The sequence below is a fragment of the Impatiens glandulifera genome, chromosome 6 (assembly GCF_907164915.1).
Source record: "Impatiens glandulifera chromosome 6, dImpGla2.1, whole genome shotgun sequence".
NCBI lineage: Eukaryota > Viridiplantae > Streptophyta > Magnoliopsida > Ericales > Balsaminaceae > Impatiens > Impatiens glandulifera.
Window position 1 is genome coordinate 19,267,626 of NC_061867.1, and position 7,672 is coordinate 19,275,297.

Genomic DNA, 7,672 nt, shown 5'->3' on the forward strand with positions numbered 1-7,672 from the left:
GGATTTTGAGAAAAATGACGATAAAAGTGAACAAACATTAAAAAAGTCGAGTCAATTTTCTTGGACATATAAAGAAGAAGCGATTCAGTTTTCCAAAGTGATGAGCCGCGATTTTCGAAAGACAAAGACGACGTAAATTGTACCACCAGATAGACAAGTTAGAATTGGTGGAAGGATGAGAAGAGTCTGATCTGATTGCCAAAGAAAAGAGTCAAAATTGGTGGAGAGATGATGAAGAATTTGATTCGATTTCAGATGAGATTCGACATAAATGGAAAAGGACTAATGAATGGTACGATGAAATCAATCTAAGTAGTAACCAAAAAAGAGAGCGAAAAATAATGATGTGAACGTCACCAGAAACATGTTAGAATCAACATTGATAAAGATCGTCCTTAACGTTAACCAAAGGGGACCAAGCAATACAATCGAGAAGCTAGGAATTTGGAGTCAAGGGAGATGAATTCATGTGATAATTTTCTAGGACAATTGAAGAAAACAAACACATCTCATTATAGGAGACTCTTATGTATTCAATTGAGAACCATCAAGTGGACCACACAAAACTAAGCAAAGCTAATCTGTAGGCGAATACGACTCCAGATGAATTGGTGGCCATAATCACTAGTAGTACAAATGTCTGATGGTCGATTTTGAAGATTGTGATTTGCCAACATTAGGATCAAGTCATGCAAAAGTGTTGTACATCTAAATCCACACCGAGGGAAAGACTTGATGGCTTTAATTGACAATGGATCGGCATTGAGCATTTGTCCTCGGAGGACGTTAGAACATATTGGATTCACAAAGACATAGTCACTCATTCTAACCTTTGTGTACGGATATTCGACAGTTCCATGAGAGATGTAATGGAAAACTTCAGGAAGACCATCAAAGTGAATGGGGTGCTTTTCAGATTGATTTTGTGTGATCGACATGCATCCATCGTACAATGTCCCCATGGGACGACCATGGCTGGCTTCATCAAGAAAAAATCGTATCATCCACATTACATAGAAAAATATATTTTTATGAAAATGACATTCTGATTATAGTGGAAGGAGAAGTGTACGTGCATGATGGAATGACTATGGGCATCTCACATGATAGAGTTAGATGCCGAGCTGAATGGTTTTGTGATCAGTTTGGTATTCACGACATGTAAGGATTCTTCCTAAGCTCCAAATTTCCGTATTTTCCGTTTTCTAGTATGGTATATGATGCGTAAAATGAACTATTTTCCAATAATGGGTTTGTGAGCCTAACGACAATAAGAATAGCTTATAAGGTCCAAATGGAGAAGGCAGTCCCACTTTGATTAACTTCTCTGTGATCAAAGAAGGATTTAGACTCGGATACCAATTGAATGAAACAAAAAGAATAAGGAGATGTAAAACACTTGATTTGTGTATTCTGGTCCTTCCCACACTTAATGGTCACTTTATTAAAGAAAGAGGAGACATGATCTGTTTTGACTTCCCTGAGCCTTTCATTAACCCTTTTCTCTCAAATATTACCCCGATTTTGAAATCTTTTTTAATTATCCTTTTAAACCTAATATGTATGCTTGTGTGATGATGAAAAGACTGACGAACTAGAAGAAAGCGATCACAGACTTGTCAAAGCTCTTCACGGAAAACAAATTTAGCCCTAGAGTTGTAAGAGGAAGAGTCAAGGAGAAGTCTCCAAGATGTCCATGGGACAACCCCATTAACATTGAAATTCATTGGTTAAGATGTTTCAAATGACAAAGAAGATCCTTAATGTTATTTGACCAATGAAAATGAGGTTTTTTTTCAACAGAAAAAACTATTGAAGTCGATTTAAACACAATAGAAGATCCTCAAATTTTTTTAGTTGGACAAAGTTTAAACGAACGTCAAGATTTAATCAAACTTTTATAATCAAACAAATATGTCTTTGCATGATTCTATCAATATATGTCAGGAATTGATTCCCAGATTATCCAACATCATTTCCCACTCTATCCCGATGCCAAACTAGTTAAGCAAACACTTTGATGCATGCGTACAAATATTATGGATAAATTGAAAGAGGAGGTACATAAACAATTGGACATAAGATTCCTCAAGGTTGTCGAGTATCTCAATTGGGTTGCCAACATCGTCTTGGTAGCTAAAAGGGATGGGAAGATCCAAGTATGTGTCGATTATCGAGATCTCGATCGAGCGAGTCCGAAAGATAACTTCTAATTACCTCACATCGAAGTTTTTGTCAATCTTGCAGCCAAACATAGGTTATTATCATTCTTGGATGGATTCTTTAGCTACAATCAAGTGTTGATAGCCTAAAAGACAAGATAAAGACCACATTCATAACCGAGGTTGGCACGTTTTGTTATAGGGTTATGCCCTTTGGTTTTAAGAATGTGGAATCCACATATCAATGAACGACTACCATAATCCTTCATGACATGATCCACAAAGAAGTAAAAGTATATGTGGATGACATGATCGTTAAATCTAAAGATCTTGAAAGACACCTCATCAACCTCGAAAATTCCTACATCGAATCAAGAAGTATCAACTACTGTTAAATCCCAAAAAGTGCACGTCCGGAGTAACAACGAGAAAGATGTTAGGATTTTTGAACACTCAAAGAGGTATTGAAGCCAACCCTAGTAAAAGTAAAGATCTCACAACTATGCAAGCTTCACAAAGTAAAAGTTGAGAATTCTTAGGGAAGATTCAATACATTAGTCGTGAGTTGACAATGACTTGGAATCCTCTATTCAAATTACTTAGAAAGAATTAGGATTTTGTTTAGGATGACGCGTGCTAACATGCCTTCGAAAAAAGAAAGACTATCTTAAGTCACCACCCATTTTGATGTCGCCAAGGCCAAGAGTACCATTAATTATATACCTAACGGTAACGAGATTGCGATGGGAAGAATGTTTGCCCAAGAAAACGAGAACAAAGTTGAAGTGGTGGTCTAATATATGAGCAAGAGAATGAAGGGGTATGAACTCAATTTGATAGGATCGGCTTAATCAATAGAGACGGGGTCTGGCGATTGATGAAGGCTTAAGAATAACGGTTTGAAAGAAATCTTGTTAGGGATTTAATTCACTTTCTATTCTACACAAACCCTTGTAAACACTTGAAACAGAATCAAGTGCGGAAATGTTTACTTAGGTTTGAAGCTTAAGATGAAAAATGAGAAGATGACAGAAAAGAACAACACAACAGTTTGTGTATAGATGTTCGGAGCAAAATCTCCTACGTCACCCCTTCTTCCAACCACCGGAAGGATTCACTATAATATGATTCGAATCAAATACATTTTGCACACACTTAACTCACTATTGAACAAAACACCCTATGTTCAACTTACAAAATGAAGAATATCACTCAGTTAAAGGATGCTTTGATTCTAACTCTCTCTTGATTAACACACAGTACAATCAGGAAAGCAGCTCACAATATGAATATTCAAAAGCTTAATTTCTCAGTAATTTCAGTAAGCAAGATGATCGACTGATTTCTCTCTTTGTAATTCCAGCAGTTCGTCCGTTGTCCTTAGGAATCTTTAAATATGCATAGGTACCAACGGTCGAATCTTCAGAATGATACGTGACACTCTTCCATTGGAACACCTCCATAGTACACAACAGACTCTGAATACAAGGATCATGACCGTACACAATATGTAGTGCGCCAAATATTCTTCAGAGATTTACGTGCAAAACAAATAGTGGGAAGGATATTCGCTTATGTGTCATTTGTTGATTAGTTGCATCGGACTGTCGTACTGATCTTCACTAGAAAGTGGAGCAGGAGTAGCGTACAGCTGTAGCACGTAGGTAGGCGGGTGCTAGCTTCAAGCCACTGCTTAAGCAAACAATTAGACGTATTTCAATTAGACGACCTCGTCTAATGAAATCAAACGTCCCCGTCTAATAACATACTCCATTAGACCACCTGGTCTAAAGGGATTAGACTTATGTCTAATTACAATCACTTCAGACTAATTTGAAGGAGTTAGACTGTACGTCAAATTTTCACCAGTTAGACTGCACGTCTAACTCCACGAGTTAGACTACACGTCTAATTCCGTTCCACTTCAGAATAATCTGAAAGAGTTAGACTATACGTCTAACTTTTACAATCCATTAGACTACACGTCTAACTTTGTTGAGTTAGACTGCACATCTAATCTAGTTAGACTGCACATCTAATTCCGAATTCATTAGACTACACGTCTAACTCTGCTAAGTTAGACTACACGTCTATTTCCGAATCCATTAGATTGCACGTCTAACTTCGCTGAGTTAGACTACACGTCAAATTCTAGATCCATTAGACTGCACGTCTAACTCCGGATCCATTAGACTGCACGTCTAACTCCACGAGTTAGACTGCACGTCTAATTACGGAGTTAGTTAGACTACACGTCTAATTACAGAGTCAGTTAGACTGCGTTGTCTAACTCCATGAGTTAGACTGTACGTTTAACTCCATGAGTTAGACTGCATGTCTAATTCCTCCAGTTAGACTGCACGTCTAATTCCTCCAGTTAGACTGCACGTCTAACGTCGCTTAGTTAGACTACACGTCTAACTTCGCTAGTTAGACTACACGTCTAACTTTGTACATCTAATGCCAAATCGGTCTAATAAACCTCATTAGAACCAAGTCTAATGAAATTGTTTTTCAATACACCTGCATCAAAAACAATTAGACTTATATATAATCCATTCATCATTTCATCATCAAAATTACAATAGTCAAACTATTTCAACACATGTTCAAAATAATTTGACCCAACAATTTCCCCCTTTTTGATGATGATATAAAAATCCTGCATAGATAACAAATTAAGCACTCATCATATAAATGCAGGGTAAAACTTGTCCATCCATCACACATAACCACTTTCAAAAACCAATATTCCAAAAACACAATCAAAGAAACATAGTTTAAAAATAAAGTAAGAAAGGAGATCATTGTTCTTCCCTTTTCACTTAAGGATAGATTGGATAGTTGAAACCTCCACCGCTTACTCCTTCACCAGTTAACAGGTTTTGGAACGGAGGAAGAGCACGACCACACCAACTGCTTCCACTTGATCTCCCACCTCGATCATCACCACTAGAATGACCTCCACGATCACTACCAGATTGCCCACCACGACCACCACTACTGCTTCGGCCTCCGCGATCACTACCGCTTCTACCTCCACCTCTTTTGGTTGGCCTTGGATTTTCATCGTTGGTTGGTGCACGCTTAGATCTGGTTCTGGTTGTTATGCTGTGACCTCTTCTACTTGGCTCACCTTGAGTGATATGAGTCTATTCTCTTTCAGCAGCAACTTTCGCATTTTCTTTCTCTTGAAACTTTCTTGCAATGGAGTCGGCATACTCCAACCTTTCACCATCTGTTCTTCTCAGACTTCCTTGAATTTGAACTAGTTGTTTCTTGTATAATTCCATTGATTCCATGACCTCATGATGATTATAAAGATTGATTTGTCTTTCAAGACTCATCATTTCCGATTGCCGACTGAAGAGATGCTTTTCAAATTTGAAGAAATTTAAATTTGCAACATGAGTCTCATACGTATTCTTCTTTAGAGTGTTATCCAATTCTTTAAAGATTTTGACACATTCAGCAACTTCTTTTCTATCCTCTTTGTGGGTCTTCAAAATATTAACTACGTGTGATCCCATAGCTATCACATTTGTCTGAAGAGAGGAAAGAAGAGATGTCATCGACTTCAGAAGCTTGGTACCATCAACAGAGGATCCTTCATTGGATGAATCATCTTGTGATTCTGCTGCCATGCTCTGAATGGGATTAGCTTCAGTGTGAATCTGCAAAGATTGCTCGAGTTCACCCTTCTCAGACTCATTTCCAGTTTTGTTCTGCTCTTCTTCTTCCAGCTCCCTTTCTGCTCTTTGAAATCTTTCATACAGATTTCCCTTACTGTGGAGAGGATGAAGAAAATTCTCATGAAGACTGCCATCAATAATATTGGGAAATGGAAGAGGCTTGAGAGTTCTAGTATTTTGATCTTGTTCCCCCTTAGACGAGGAACTCTCTTCTTCTGCAATTTTGTCTTTTGAGGATTCCCCCTCAAATCTGGTAATCCCTGGATGACTAGCTTCAACTTCTTTTTCTTGAGCTTACTCTGTTCTGACAACAGGGGATATCACAACTTCTTCTTCATTTGAAGTTTGAACAGTCTCCACAACAATTCCGTTCTCTTGCGTTTCAAGAGCTTGGATCAGCTCTTCAACAACTTCTTCTTGATTTACAAGAGCTTGTTCTAGCTCTTGAATTATCTCTTCTTCTTCTTCCTCTAAAGATGGATTCTCTTGAATGGGTTCCTTATTTACTTTGACAACGGGTTGAGCCATTAAACGTCTTTCTTCTGCAGAAAAGTTTCCAAATTCTATCAGAAAAGCAGAAACTTGCTCATCTGTATCAGTATTGTTAACAGAGAAATCCATTGGTTCGTCTTCATCAGAGAAAATGCCAAAATAGCTCACTCTTGAGCAGTTAGCTCCATCAACGTATTGAGTGACTACCGACAAATAGTCGGCCATGATCTCGTCTAGCCTCTTTAAGACTTTTACTTCCACTTCAACACCTTTTTCAATGGGATTAAAATTGGTTTTCCTTGCTTCCAGGATGGGAAATAGAGCTCTTCCTCTTAGACAAGATTTGATAAGATCTTTTCTTTTCAGAGCTTCCGACACCATCAGAGTCTTAGAACATTTAAGAACCTTCTTTTCATTCGCTACAAGTTTACGCCATTGGGTACCTATTCCTGAACCCGTGATGACCTCATCATACTGAATAGAACATTTTGTTCTGTCTCCAAGAATCAAATATTTCCATTTTCTCAGTAGTAATATCCTTGAGTTGATTCATCATGAGGTCAACAATGCATGTTGCCTCAAAAACATCTTCACATTCTTCAATTACAACATTTTCCCCTTTTCTAATAACCTCAACAGGTTTTGGAGAAGGTCTCGGTTCACCAAACACAATTCCACATGACTTCCTTGTGGAACGCATCAATTCATAAGCAGATACAGGTTTCTTGAAGAGTTCGGGAGGAAGCTTGCCTCGAGTGACTTTCCTGGTTACTATTGAATCTTTCAAAATGGGATTAGTGGAGGGAGGCTCTCTAACAGAAACAGAGGAAGCCTTTTCAACATTGTCACCAGATACAAGGTAAGAACTGCACCTTGTTTTGGTTGAGCAAACTCTGTAGCACCATCGGCTACTTAATCAGGTTGTTGAACATGAGACTCGGTCCTGTCTATATTCTCAATATCTGGACCAGCTGACTCAACAGCAGGCCCTTCAGCAGATTCCTTTTCAGGAATAAAAACAAATTTATCTTGTTCCATTACAGGAACATCAAACTTGGGCAGATCGACCAATGGTAGAGAGGAGGTTACCTTCGATGACGCCTTCATCGATTTAGACGCACAGGGCGCCTTTGACTTGTCACCTTTTGGAGCAGATGACCTTGAAGATCTCCGCAACTGACTGGAAGCCGGAGACAGGGGAGACATTGGAAGGGTGGCAAGTTCATCTAGACCTTGCCTGATTCTGGAATCAATGGGTTCAGAATCCTTCTTTGAAGAGCTCCTTAGGCTAGTGGAACTATCCTCTGATTCGTTGACAGTCTTGGA